General features: G+C 48.5%; 1 protein-coding gene across 3 annotated transcripts in view; it reads right to left on the reverse strand.

Moving 5' to 3' along the window:
* Nucleotides 1–15002, reverse strand: part of tcf20 (transcription factor 20) — a 121961-nt gene that overhangs the window by 76324 nt on the left and 30635 nt on the right. For all 3 annotated transcript variants that reach the window (XR_005941747.1, XM_041177844.1, XM_041177843.1), the window contains exon 2: nt 13488–13651. The gene's annotated coding sequence lies outside the window, so the exon portion shown is untranslated. The remainder of the gene's footprint in view (nt 1–13487; nt 13652–15002) is intronic.

A 15002-nucleotide genomic window follows, 5' to 3' on the forward strand; every position in this document is an offset into this window, starting at 1 on the left:
GGCAACTGTCCGGAAAAAAAAAAAGTTTGTACTTTCAAAATGAAGTTTAGTTCAAGGGTAGAATGAGCAGATTGTGGTTTCATGGTCACAGTAAAAGGTTGGTTCTGGCTGGTTAAACAGCTCTTCCCAGGCCTGAACATATCCTTCCCTCCCTAATACCACCAGAGAGCAAGTGGTGAGGGGCCGGTAGGATACCTTTTCCTGGGATAGAAAGGGCCAGGATGCGGGATAAAGAGAAGCAGAGAGTAACAGGAAGGGGCAAAAATTTTAAACAGTAACCGCACATCGGTGAACAAGGTCTAATCGGCGGAAATAGTAAAAAGGTAACTTTAATGTCCCTTTAACCTGAATGAATAAAGCACTCATGGCAAACTAAACAAAATAATGCCACAAGTAGAGATACATGTGTGTGATCTAATAGCCATTAGACGGATTGGCATGGTACATCCCTTGGCATGCTGGGAGTGGGCTGGCAGACGAGGTGAAGGGTGGGGGTGAGTATTAGACCACCCAGTGGAAAGCGGTACATGAACATCTTCAAAGCCTGATACCGTAACTCCAGCTGCTGCGTCAAGACCAGCACGGACACCATGGATCCCTTCAAAATCATCACAGGGGTACAGCAAGGCTGCATACTCTCCCCATTTCTTTTCCTCTTGGTTATTGATTTCGTCATGAGGAAGGTGATGCTGGGTGCAGACTTTGGCATCCCATAGCAACACCACCGGCTGACAGGCCTGGATTTCGCAAACAACATTGCCTTGCTGGCAGAAGAATCATGGTGCTCCAAGACCTGATCACCAGCCTGGTCTATGCAGCAGCTACAGGAAGACCAAGACAGTGATGACTGGACAGCAACGAGGTCCCCCATCACCAATCACTAGACAACAGAACCTCGAGGACATTGACCACTTCCCCCACCTAGGAAGCAACATCTCCAGGGAGGGTGATGTAGAGATCGACTTCCACACAAGAATCGACAAAGCAGCATTGACTGTCCAGCGGCTCCACACAGTCTGGGCATCCAACACTATCAACACGGCCATGAAGCTGCGGCTCTACATGTCCAGACTAGTACCAACCACAACTAATGTCAGCGAGATGTGGAAGAGAACAGCAAAGGTGTCACACAAGTTGGACGCCTTTCACCAGCGCTGCCTACGTTAGATCCTGGACATCACATGGAGACACAGCATCACCAATGACGAAGTGCTACAGAGAACATGATGTAGAGATGGTTAAGGCTGATGAGACATCCCTTTGCCTCTCTAATGTGCATTAGAATGGACGCCACCAGGTGGATGATGGTGATGATGGGGCTGGCCAAAAACAACCTGGCAAAGTATATTTAAGCGGGGCCTTCAAGAGTAACCACCTTGGCTGGAGCGAAAGAGACTGCGATGGATGGTGGGCTCTTGCTGCCCATAGTTCTGTCTGGGACGAAGCCTAAGTAAGTAACTCCACAGTAGTTATGCCGCTGGACAGAGCTTTAAGCAATAAGATAAGAGGGGCTTGTGATAAAGGTATTGCAATAAATTGCACCTCCACTGGAAAAAACAAAGCAGCCAAAGTACTTTAGAAATTTATGGAGTGCATGCGAGAGTTTCCCAGAACAATATTTGGGTAACCAACAAGGGAATAATAAGCTACTTTCGGTCGTGTTGTGTCTTATGAGTTAATTCGTCAAGGGTCCTCTGGGAAAGTGAGATCATCAGTTTCATTGTGACCTACATAAGGCCAAATCTAGAATATTAAAATTAACTAAAGCCAAATATGAGAGCTTGAGGGTGAAGGGCCTGAGCTTGATTGAGAAATGAGATTAAACAATCTAACACGAGATGAGCAGTGGTGAAGACGAGAAATCAACTCTGCTGATTCACTGCAAGAGCAACTTAGCTGGCCCCACTTGTCCCACCACACACTACCTCACCGCCAGATCTCTCTCACCCCCACCCTTTCTCCGTCTCACCCCTGCCCCCTCTCACCTCTGTGCCCCATTTGCTCTCCCCCTCACGCCCTAGCACCCGTCTCGTGCCCCCCCTACGCTCTCGCCCCAGCCCGCCCTCTTCTCTCACCCCCTCCCTTTCGTCTCAGCCCACCCTCCCCCACTCGCCCCCAGTGCACCCTCCCCCACTCACTCCTGCCTCCCCTTCTTGTCCCCGCACCCCGTCCATCTTTCGCCCCAGCACCCCACCCACCCCCTCCCTCCCTCTTGCCCCAGCCACCCTCCTCCGCTTGCCCCCTCTTCACCTCTCGGCCTCTGCCCCCCTCCCCCTCCTCCACTCGCCTCTGCCCCCTCTTGCTCTCACCCCCCCCCCACCTCTCAGCCTGGGCCCTCTCAGCACTCCTCTGTCCCTCTCGCCCCCACCCCTACCCCCTCTCGTCCCACTCCACCTCCACCCTGCCCCTTCACGCCCCAGTCCCCTCCCACCCTCCCTGCTCCTCTCAACCCTGCCCCCTCTGCTCCCCAACCCGCCCGCACCCCCCACCCCCAGCCTGCCCTGCCCCCTTTCACCCACCCCCCACCCACTCTCCTTAATACACCAGCATGGACAGAGGATGGTTAAAGGGCCAAAAACAGACAGTAACAACGAGTCATTTCCATTTTGGCTGCAAGGGTCATGTTGGGACCTCAGCCACTTACAATCTACAGTAATGACTTAAACAAGGGGATCGAGCGTAATGTATCCAAGGTTACTGTTGGTACAAAGCTTAGGTGGAAAACGTAAGTTGTGAGGACAGAAGGACTCTGCAAACATACGAATTAGGAGGAGGAGGAGGCCATTCAGCCCCTCGAGCTGGCTCTGCCATTTGATAAGCTGATCTGACTGTGGCCTCAACTCCACAGTCCCACCTCCCCCTGACAAGCAATACAACCAGGGTAAGTGAGCGGGCAGCTAGCTGACAGTTGGAGTATAATGTGGGGGGAAAATGGAGATTATTCACTTTGGTAGGAAGAATGTTTTTCAACTGTTGAGAGTGTAGTAAATGTTAGAGTTCAGACGGTTTGGATAAGAAACACACGGAGTTAGCATGTGGGTGCAGCAAGCAATCAGGAAAGACAATGATATGTTGCCCTTTGTTGCACTGAGTTTGGGGTACAAGAATAAATAAGTCTTGCTACTATTGCACAGGACTTTGGTGAGACCACAATGGGAGGACTTTACACAGTTTTGGGCTCCATACCCAAGGAATTATATACTTGCCTTTGAGGGTGTGCGATGAAGGTTCACTAGACTGGTCCCTGGGATGAGAGGCTGAATAAATTCGGTCTATGTTCTCTGGAGTTTAGAAGAACGAGAGGCGATCTCATTGAGACACACAAGAATCTGAAGGGGCTCAACAGGGTAAGACACTGAAGGTCGTTTCCCCTGGCTGGGGGATCTAGAACACGGTGTGGGGGGGCGGGTACAGTCTCGGGATAAGGGGCCGATCATTTTGGACTGAGGTGAGGAGAAATTTCTCCACTCAGGGGGCTGTGAATCTTTGGAATTTTCCACTCCAGAGGGATGTAGATGCTCAGCTGCAGGTCACGTTGAGATTGATAGGTCTTTGGGACGTGAAGGGAAGCATGGGATATGGGAATTGGGTGGGAAGCTGGAGTTGAGGTTGAGGACCATCCACGATCTTATGAAATGCCAGAAGGCTATATGGCTAAATCCTACTCCCATTTCGTTATGTCCTTGTGGCAGCCCCTATGGGTGTGGGCTGAAGGCCAGATTCAACCATCATGGCTTCTGGTTAACCCCCTACAGTCAGCCCACAGTCTAAACTTCAACAAAATAGATGAGCTACGGCCTGCTGTTGAGCTTGCTGGCAGGAACCTCGGTGGTGGTGGGGGTGGGGGGGAAGGGGATTGGAAAGGAAACAGAGACTTTCTCCCAAGGCCAACACGCAAACACTCCCCCACGCACAAGTCTCTTTTCGAATCATTCACTGAAGCCTGTGTACAAAATGCCCAGTGTGCCAGCCTCAGGGGAGAGGCTTCTACACCGAGTGAGATTCCTTCCGCAACCCACCCGCAACTTGGAGAGTGGGTCACCTGCACAGGGGCTGATGTTACACAAGGTGGGAGGGGGGCCCAAGGGGGCAGATCAAGGGTCCAGCGTTCGAGACCCGTGCTCAGGGAATGCAGGTAGACCACATGATTGGCGCTGGGCAATGCGCCCACATGGTCCAGGTCAAACCCAGGACAACATAATACCAAGTATAAGAGTAGGATCCGGGAAGGGAAGTAACTGGGGGAGTGAAGGGGTGCAGGGGTTGGTGGAGGGTGTGGAGAAGGGAGAGGGCAGACGCGGACAAGGAGAGAGAGGGTGGACAGGGCAGGGAAGGAGGATTTGTGGGGGTGGTGGTGGAGAGAAAGAAGGGAGTAGGTCAGAGAGGGAAGGGGAAAGATGATAGTGGGGGGAGGGGAGGTCACAGTGAAATGCAGCAAAGTTGGGATTCGAGGATTTGGTTGTGAGTTTCTCTGTCACCCAATGGGGGCAGTGCTGTAATCTTTTAAAGAAAAGAGGGAGAGTCCTGATGATCAGGAGCCCCTGTGAAGTAGCCTTGGGAAACCCCATCCCCCCACCAGGCCTGTTTGTGCTGGGAGGGCTGGGCCTACTCTCTCTCAGTGCTACCGCTGCCCCCTGCTGATTGTGGTCACAATGCTGACTGGTTTTACAGTGGCCTGCAGGCAGCCAATGGGGAGCAGTAAGAGACAGTGAAGGAACCAGGGAGGGGGGAAAAGGACTGCGAATGGGTGACAGCGAGTACCCGGGGGTCCTGGCCAAGCTGCAAGTAACATTCCTGCCTCACAAGTGCCAGGCAATGACCATCTCCAAGAGAGAAACCAACCATCTCCCCTTATCATTCAACAGCATTACCATTGCTGAATCCCCCTCTATCAACATCCTGGGGGTTACCATTGACCAGAAACTGAACTGGACTAGCCATATAAATGCTGTGGCTACAACAGCAGGTCAGAGACTGGGAATTCTGCCGACAGCAACTCACCTCCCGACACCCCAAAGCCTGTCCACCATCTACAACACATAAGTCAGGAGTGTGATGGAATACTCCCCACTTGCCTGGATGAGTGCAGCTCCTACAACACTCAAGAAGCTTGACACCTTCCAGGACAAAGCATCCGCTTGATTGGCACCCCATCCACAAACATTCACTCCCTCCACCAGTGACGCACAGTAGCAGCATGTGTACCATCTACAAGATGCACTACAGGAACTCACCAAGCCAACTTTGACAGCACCTTCCAAACCCACGACCACAATCATCTAGAAGGACAAGGGCAGTGGATAGATGGGAACACCGCCACCTGGAAGTTCCCCTCCAAGCCACTCACCAACCTGACTTGGGAATATATCACCGTTCCTTCACTGTCGCTGGGTCAGAATCCTGGAACTCCCTCCCTAACAGCACAGTGGGTGCACCTACACCACATGTACTGCAGCGGTTCAAAGAAGGTAGCTCACCACCACCTTCTCAAGGGCAATTAGGGATGGGCAACAAATGTTGGCCTAGCCAGCGACACGCATATCCCATGAAAGGATTTTTAAAAGTTCACTCAGTTGGCTTTCCACAGTCTGTACCCTCACTCGCACCAAATCCCGTTCATCCCCCTCCCCTGTGCTCACTGGTGGCTCCCACTCTGACAATGCCTCAATTCTAAAATTCTCACCCTTGTTTTCAATTGCCTCACATGGCCTTGCCCCCTCCCTATCTCTGTGACCTCCTCCAGGCCCACAACCCTCTGGAGGTCTCTGCACTCTGCTAATTCTGACCTCCTGCGCTGCCCCCAATTTTAATCGCTCCACCCTTGGCAGCCTTGCCAATTTCCTCGCTAAAACCTCTCCTCCTCTCTCGCTCTGTCGGAGAGTTTGCTTCAAAGATACACCCTCCTTGATCAAGCTTCTGGTCATCAGTTTTAACAGGGGCAAAAAGGGGGCCATTCGGCTCCTTGAACTGTTCTGTCATGCAGCTAAATCGTGGCTGAACTGTACGTTAGCCCTATCTGCCTTAGCTCCACACCCTGAATCACCTTGTCAATAAAAAAAAAAATTAATCTCAGCCTTAGATTTTCAATTGACCTCTAACCTCACCCACCACCTGCCATTTGACACCAGAGCTGGAACCTCACCCCACCCCCCACCCTCAGACACAGGCCCAGCTGATTCAGGTTTGGTCAGAGGGCAGCCTGGATAGTTTCTGAGTGAATAATGTCCACTGCCCAATGACTAATTTACAGGCCTCACATTCCTGTCACTCATTCCCATTCCCTGCCAGCCTCCTCCACAGGAATGCCGACTGAAACAAATCCAGCTCACAACATGTCTGGGTCTGGGAGATAAAAATCTGCTGCTCCCAGCACTAATGGCGATGAGGGATTATCGGCCGTTGAAGCGTCGTCTACAAGTATTTTGGGGATATCCTTCAAATCTTGGCTCAGGGTTATTTGTGAGCGTTTTTCCTCTTACAGCACAGGAGGCGGACGCTCGGCCCATCGTCCCTGTGCTGGTTCTTCTACAGAACTATCCAGCTGATCCCATTTATCTTTTTTGGCCCTTGCCAAGCCTTCACCCAATTCTCTTTCAAAAGTTAGACCATAAGACATAGGAGCAGAAATTAGACCATTCGGCCCATTGCCATTCAATCATGGTTGATAAGTTTCTCAACCCCATTCTCCCACCTTCTCCCCGTAACCTTTGATCCCCTTACCAATCAAGAACCTACCTATCTCGGTCTTAAATACAGTCAATGACCTGGCCTCCACAGCCTTCTGTGGCAATGAATTCCATAGATTCACCACTCTCTGGCTAAACAAGTTTCTCCTCATCTATGTTCTAAAAGGTCTTCCCTTTACTCTGAGGCTGTGCCTTCGGGTCCTAGTCTCTCCTACTAATGGAAACATCTTCCCCACGTCCAATCTATCCAGGTCTTTCAGTATTCTGTAAGTTTCAATCAGATCCCCCTTCATCCTTCTAAACTCCATCGAGTATAGACCCAGAGTCCTCAAACGTTCCTCATATGTTAAGCCTTTCATTCCTGGGATCGCTCTCGTGAACCTCCTCTGGACCCTCTCCAGGGCCAGAACATCCTTCCTGAGATACGGGGCCCAAAATTGCTCACAATATTCTAAATGTGGTCTGACCAGAGCCTTATAAAGCCTCAGCAGCACATCCCTGCTTTTATATTCTAGTCCTCTCGAAATAAATGCCAACATTGCATTTGCCTTCCTAACTACCAACTCAACCTGCAAGTTCTGATTGAAATCAGTGCCCACCGATTCAGGAAGCCTATCCCAGAGCGAAAGGACATTCCAAAGCGTTCCAAGCAAGTGTCATATGGGACTCGAAACGTCAGCCCTCATTTTTCTCTCTCCACAGGTGCTGCCAGACCTGCTGAGCTTTTCCGGCACTTTCTGCTTTGAAAACATTCCTTCTCCTGTCCCCTGACTCGTTTGTCAACTATCTTCAATCTGTGTCCCCCTGGTTACCGGCCCTGCAGCCAATGGAAACATTTCCACCTCTTCAATCTCAAAGCCCTTTTGTGATTTTGAACAATCTCTGAAACCCTCCCCTTCACCATCTCCGCTCCAAAGGAGAACAATCCCGGTTTTTCCAATCTCTCCAACGTCACTCCCAGGGTTTTCAGCACCTGCTTTTCATAACACGTTGACTCCCGGTCAATGAGGACAGATCCACAAAGGTCGAACAAAAACAAAAATACCTGGGAAAACTCAGCAGGTCTGACAGCATCTGCGGAGAGGGATACAGTTAATGTTTCGAGTCCATACGGACTCGAAACATTAACTGTATCCCTCTCCGCAGATGGTGTCAGACCTGCTGAGTTTTTCCAGGTATTTTTGTTTTTGTTTTAGATTTCCAGCATCTGCAGTATTTTGCTTTTATCCACAAAGGTTGATCTCCCTTTCTGAGGTTGAGCAATAACCTTGACTGAATGCGCTCTCTGCTCTGACTCCTGACTCCATTTCCTTTCACCCCCACCACCCCACCCCCACCCCCCGCCCTCTCGCTAAGTCACTCCAAAAAAGTTTTTGTTCATTCTGCTCAATTTGCTGAGAACTGGACTAACTGGTTTACTCTGGCCAGATAACAGGCAGCCCGACATGGAGTTCAAAGTCAAATGCCTCCCTAAGGTTAGTCCAGGGATTGGACCAGGGCCACTCTCCCACAGGACAGGTCGTCCTGGATGCAAAGGCCACCTGGTCTTTTTTTGTAAGCGCACAAGAACTAGGAGCAAGGGAAGGGAAGCAGCCTCCCCATTCAGTATGATCATTGCCGATTTTTGCCTTCAGTTCTAACTTTCCCGCCAGCTCCCCACATCCCTTCATTTCCTGAGGGGCCGAAGGTGGGCCTTAAACGTATTTGATGATGGAGCATCCGCAATCCTCTCAGGCACAGTATTCCAAAGGTTCACAACCCTCGAAGTGAAGAAATTTCTCCTCATCTCAGTCCTAAATGGCTGGCCCCCAGGGGGTCCACTGCCACATTTTGGGGTGCCAGAGCTAGAAGAAAATGTGTTGGCCATATCATTTCTAAATCTACTATTACATTGCTTTCTAATGCATTAGTCGCCAGTCCCAAAATTCAGCAAAACTATGCTTTTTAAGTGAAAATTATTAGTGTCCTTCCTGCCCCACCCCCCACCCCCAACCTCCCTGAAAGGATGGTAGAGGCAGGAACCCTCATAACATTTAAGTATTTGGATGTGCATTTGGCATACAAGGCTGTGGGCCTAGTGCTGGAAAGGGGGATTACAATAATTAGGTACTTGTTTGACCGGCGCAGACTCGATGGGCCGAAGGGCCTTTTTCGGTGCTGTAACTTCGATGACTATGACTCCCCCCCACCCATCCCCCACCCCCCAACATCTCCCCCCACCCCTGCCCGCAACCTTCCCCCAGCCCCTCCCATTACACCCCTCCACCTCTCCCCCTCCCCGCCCCTCCCTTCAACCTCTCCATCTGCCCCTCCCCCCACCGCCTCCCAGCAGTAGCGCAGCGATGAGAGAAATCGGCCTGACCCAACACCTTCAAAAAAAATCTCAACTCAGCCGGAAAGTTCCGTGTTTATTTAAGACAGTCTGTCAGGTCCGAAGCTCAGCGTGGATGGCGAGTACTCTGGTTAAAACACCAAACCTGGGCCCCCGGGCCCTGAGGTTTGGATCTGTCTGCACCCCCCCCCCTCTCCCGGCTCTGGTTGGGAGGTACTGGAGCAGTGCTTCAGAGCGCGCCCCCAGCACCACACCCCTGGCTGACCCCTTACCCTGTGCCCCCATGTTCTAGATTCCCCCATCAGGGGAAACCACCTCAGTATCTACCCTCGTCAGACCCCTTCATAACCATAAAATAAGGTTCTGTCTCGTGTCTTTTTTGTTTTGATTTCCCTTCATAAACTTCAATGTTTCAATGTGACCAGTGCTCATTCTGAACTTCAGAGAATATAGACCCAATTTACTAAGCCTCTCATCCTCAGGGACCAATCTAGTGAAACTTCACTGTACTGCCTCCAGTGCAAGTACATCCTTCCTGAAATATGGAAACCAAAGCTGCACAGTATTCCACATGTGCTCTCACAAAGCCCTGTACAAATGTAGCAAGATTTCTTTATTCTTGTATTCCAATCTCTTGCATTCAAGGCCATTTGCTTTCCTACTTGCTTGCTGTACTTACACGCTAACTTTTTGTTCTCTCTGTATGAGTCAACCCAAGTCTCTCTGGGCCTCAACAGTTACAAGCTTCACGCCTTTTCAAAAATATTCTACTTTTCTATTCTTGTGCCCAAAGTGATGAACCTCATGCCCCACATTATGCTCCGTCTGCCATATTGTTTCCCACTCACTTAACCCGTCCGTATCTCTCTGCAATCTCTCTGTCCTTATCGCAGCTTGGATTCCCACCTAGCTTTGTATCGTCAGCAAACATTGATACATTACGCTCTGTCTCTTTGTCTAAGTCATTAATCTAGGCTGTTAATAGCTGAGGTCCCAGCACTGAACCTCGCAGTACTCCACTGGTCACAGCCGGCCAACTTGAAAATGCCACACTTATCCCCACTCTCCACTTCCTGGCCATTAATCAATCCTCAATCCATGCTAATATATCACTCCCAACTCCGGGAGGCCTTCCCTTGTGTATTAACCTTTTGTGTGGCACCTTATCGAATGCCTTTGGGAAATCCAGGTATACTACATCTACTGGTTCCCCTTTATCTACTCTACTACTTACATCCTCAAAAATGTTACTAAATTTGTCAAACAAGACTTTTGCAAAACCATGTCAACGTGTTCTAATCATACTACATTCTTCTAGGTGCCTTAAGCTGTCCTTAATAATAGATTACAGCCCAACAAACTATGTCAGGCTAACTGGCCTGTAGTTCCCTGTTTTCTCTCTGCCTCCTTACTTGAATAGTACTGTTATGTTTGTAAACTTCCATTCTGCTGGGACCATTCCAGAATCTAAAGAATTTTGGAAGATCGTAGCTAGTACATCCACTATCTCAGCAGCTGTCTCTTTTAGAACCCAAGGATGTAGGTCATCTGGTCCTGGGGATTTGTTGAATTTTAGGCCTTTTCTCTGGTGCTTTTTCTTTGTTGATATTCATTATCTTAATTTCGTCACTCTTTTTAGCCCCTAGGTTATGCTCTATTTCTGGAATGTAACTTATGTCTTCTACTGTGGAGACAGACAAAATATTTCTTCACTGCCTCTGCCATTTCTACATTCCCCCATGATAATTTCTCCTGTCTCTGTTTCTAACTGCCCAATGTTTACTTTAGCTACTCTCTTCCTTTTTAATTACTTGTAAAAGCTCTTATGATTCATTTTTATATTCTTGGCTAGTTTACTCTCATATTCTATTTTTTCCCCTTTTTAAATCAATGTTTTGGTGGTGCTTTCCTGGTTTCTAAACACTCCCAATCCTCAGATTTACCACTATTCCTTGCAACATTATAAGCCATTTTTAAAAATCTAATACGATCCCTAATCTCCTTAGTAAGACAGGGATGGATCTTTCTTGCTGAGCTTTTGCTTTTCAATGGGATGTATGTTTGTTGAACAATTTGAATTGTTTCTTTAAATGTTCCCTGCTAATTTACTGCCATCCCTTTCAAGTCTATTTTCCCAATCAAAGATAGCCAGCTCTACCCTCATACCTATGTAATTGGCTTTAAGATTCTTGTTTGTGATTGGAGCATGTCTTCTTCAAACTTAATATAGAATTCAATTATTATGATCACTATTTCTCAGTGGATCTTTTACTCTGATATTACTAATCAGCCTTCATTACACAATACTGGATCTAAAATAGCTTTATCCTTAGGTGGTTCCACAATGTTTTATTCCAAGAAACTATAACAAAAGCATTCTACAATTCATCTTCAAGACCACCCTTGCTAATTTGATTGATCCAGTCTGCATGAAGGTTAAAGTCTCCCACAACTATCACATTGCCTTTGTTATAAGCTCAATAATTTCTCGCTCAATGCTCTGTTCAATGGTATAACTACTGAGGGAAGCCTATTAAGTACTCCCAGCAGCGCATTCTGACCAGTATGATCTCCACCCATACTGATTCTACTTCCCAATTTGCTGAAACAAGATCCTTTCTCGCTAATGTCCTTATGTCACCCTTTATTATCAGAGCTGTGCCGCCGCCTTTTCCATTCTGCCTGTTTTTTCGAAATTTTCTGAACCCCGGAATATTTATTTCTCAACCTTGGTCACCTTGCAACCAGGTCTTTGTAATGGCGATTTGATCTAAACAATTTATCTCTATTTGTGTCACTAATTCATCTATCTCCATATTCAGATAAAGTGGCTTCAATTTTATTATTTTATTGCTATTCCCTATATGGACATGACTCTCTGGTACAAAAAGTTTAATGGCAATAGTGTCTGTTCCTGTCCCACTCTGCTCGTCTTTAACCACATTGATATACTTTCCTACTGCCTCAACTTTATCTTTAGATTTCTAGCTCCCTTCACCCAAAACCTCTTCCTCCTGTTAGTTTAAAGCCATTTTTCCCTACTCTGTCCCTATTTACTGGGGCATTCCTATGTTTGTCTGCTTTGTGTCTTCTTGTCACACTCTGTTATCGTTACCTGCGTTGCTTTAACCTGCACTACTGCTTCATTCTCTCTTTAACTTTCCAAATCTCCCCCTATGTGAATGTTTCCGCCTCCCCGTCCCCCACTGGCACTGTTTAGTTTGAAGCCCTGTCTACAGCCCTAGGTATACGATTTGTCAGGACACTGGTCTAAGTGTGGCTCAGGTGAGGGTCGTCCCAATGGTGCAGCTTCCTCATTCTCCAGTACTGATGCCAGTGCCCCGTGAATTGGAACCCATTTCTCCCACACCAATCTTTGAGTCATGCATTCAACCCTCTGATCTTAGTTACCCCACATCAGTTTGCTCGTGACTCAGGTAGTAATCCAGAGATTATTACCTTAGTGATCCCTCAGCAGAATCTCTTTTTTACTTCTACCTATGTCATTAGTACCCACATGGATGACGACAACTGGGTCCTTCCCCCCCGCAGCCCCAACTCTGAATTCCTCTCCAGCCTTGGGGAGATGTCCTTAACCCTGGCGTTGGGCAAGAAACACAGCCTTCAGGACTCTCACTCTCAGCTGCGGAGAACAGCATCCATCCCCCTAGCTATACTGTCCTATACAGCTACATTCCTTTTTACTCCCCACACTTGAATGGCCACCTGTACCAAATGCTGTGGTCAGTTTGCTCATCCATCCTGTGGTCCCTGTTCTCGTCCAAACAAGCAACAAGAACCTCAAACCCATTGGACAGTCGCAAGGGCAGAAGCTCCTCCATTGCTACCTTCTGGATCCCCATGCCTGCCTCACTCAGAGTCACATTTCTGTCCCTGACCACGGACCAAATCAGGAGTAAGCACCTAGCCCAAGGGACACCAAGTGTCCAGGTAACTTTCCCCCTCCCAGATGTATCACAGCGTCGGCAGCTCAGCCTCCAGTTCATCAACCCGGAGCCAAAGCTCCTCGAGCTGCAGATGTGGCTGCTGCAAGTCATACCAGTGTCCACCAGCTCCCACACCATGCTGCAGCTGCAACACATCACTTGCCCTGCCATCATAATTGTGTTTTATTTAACTAATTGGTTTCCAAGTTCAGAAATAGCATTGAACTGTTATTTGTAGTTCCATTAAGTAGTTTAACTAGCTAAGCTATAAATTTAATGCAATACTTGCATCTCCCCAATACTGGCTTAAACTACTGCCCGCATTTAGAGGCATGAAATAATAAAACTCAACCAACAAATCACCTACCAGCTCACCTAAATTATGCCTCTGGAGCCTGAAAAAAAAAAAGATATAAACAGCAGAACTTCCTTCCCCCTCTGCATCGAATTCTCACCTCCACCAAATTCCCAAGTTAGCACCCGCGCCTCAATGCAATCCGTCCTCGGCTCACTCACACTCACCATTCAACTCCGTCCCTCGCTCTCGTGGTCCTCCAGCTCACCCCGAGATACCCATTGCGCTCTGGCCGGGTCTCTGACAGACCTGGAACGTCACCCACTGCTCGACAAAGTCCTTGGGCTTCTTCTTAGGAGCGCTGGCTTGCGCCTCTGGAAATATCCCGCAGCTGCGGGGACGACAAAGGGAGGTTAGTTCAACGAGCAGACTCCACACAGCAGCCGTGTCGATCGGCAGAAGCAGAGGAGCTTCCTACAACAACAACAACAACCTGCATTTAAGCAGCACCTTCGACTCCGTGAAACATCCAGAGGCGCCTCACAGGAGGCATTAGCCCACAAAATTTGACACCGAGCCACATAAGGTTTTATTGGCTCGAGGGGATCAAAAGCTGGGTCAAAGAGGGAGCGTACAAATCGCATCTTTAAGAGAGAGTTGGAGGGATGGAGAGGCTCAGGGAACAAATTCCAGAGCATTGGCTTCAGTTCCAGTCTCATCCTTGTGAGTATTTTTTTGTTCCTTCCCCAGAGCCTCTAGAAACATTTGATAACACAAAGGCAGGAACCGGTCATGGTGCAGTCCTTGTGTGTGTGCAGCAGGGGCCTGCTGTTTGCCTGCTCTGACTCACCCAGGTTTAATCTGCTGTGAACCCACACTGGCCTAAGGCTGCAGCAGGGTACAGAGGGGTAGCGGTTATGTTACTGGACCCTATAACGCAGAGGCCGGAACAAATAAATGATTTGCATTTAAACAGCCCCTTCTGCACCTCAGGATCTCTCAAAGCACTTTCACAGTCAGCGGAATACATTCTGAAGTACAGGCAGTGCTGTAATGTCAGAAACACAGCCACCAATTTTCACACAACAAACTCCCAGAAACAGTAATGTCATAATAACCAGATAACCTGTATTTTGTGTTGCTTGAGAGAGAATTGTTGGCCAGGTCACTTGGGAGAACTTCCCTGGCTTTTTTTGAAATATTGCCTTAGGATTTTTTTTTTTAGCGCCATAAAGTGGGAAGACAGGAACTCGGTTTAATGTTTCATCTGAAAGACAGCCTCTATGACACCCCTCAGTACCGGCCCTGGGAGTCGGCTTGGATTTTGTGTTCAAAGCTACGAAGTGGGAGCTGAAGCCACACTTTCTGACCGAAGAGGCGAACGTGCAGCCAAAGGCCTGGACTTGTCAATCCCAAGAAAATTAGTTTGAATCCCATCAGGAGAGCTCAAGGAGTTGAATCAATTTTTTAAAAATCTGGAAACTAAAAAAAAAGCCAGGAAAAGGTAAAAGCGCCCACGGAGCTGTCGGAATGTTGTCAAATTCAACAGGGTTCAGTAACGGACTCAAGGGAAGAAATCCTGCTGTCCTGACCCAGCCTAGGCCTGTCTGTGGCTCCATTCCCATAGCAACATGGCCGATTCTCGACTGCCCTCATCTACCAAGGCACTCTCAGTATCAAACTTCTGGGTAACTGGCGATGGGCACTGAACGCTTGCCTTACAGCAATGCCCACATTGTGAA

Source organism: Carcharodon carcharias, chromosome 31 (genome assembly GCF_017639515.1).
Source record: "Carcharodon carcharias isolate sCarCar2 chromosome 31, sCarCar2.pri, whole genome shotgun sequence".
Classification (NCBI taxonomy): domain Eukaryota; kingdom Metazoa; phylum Chordata; class Chondrichthyes; order Lamniformes; family Lamnidae; genus Carcharodon; species Carcharodon carcharias.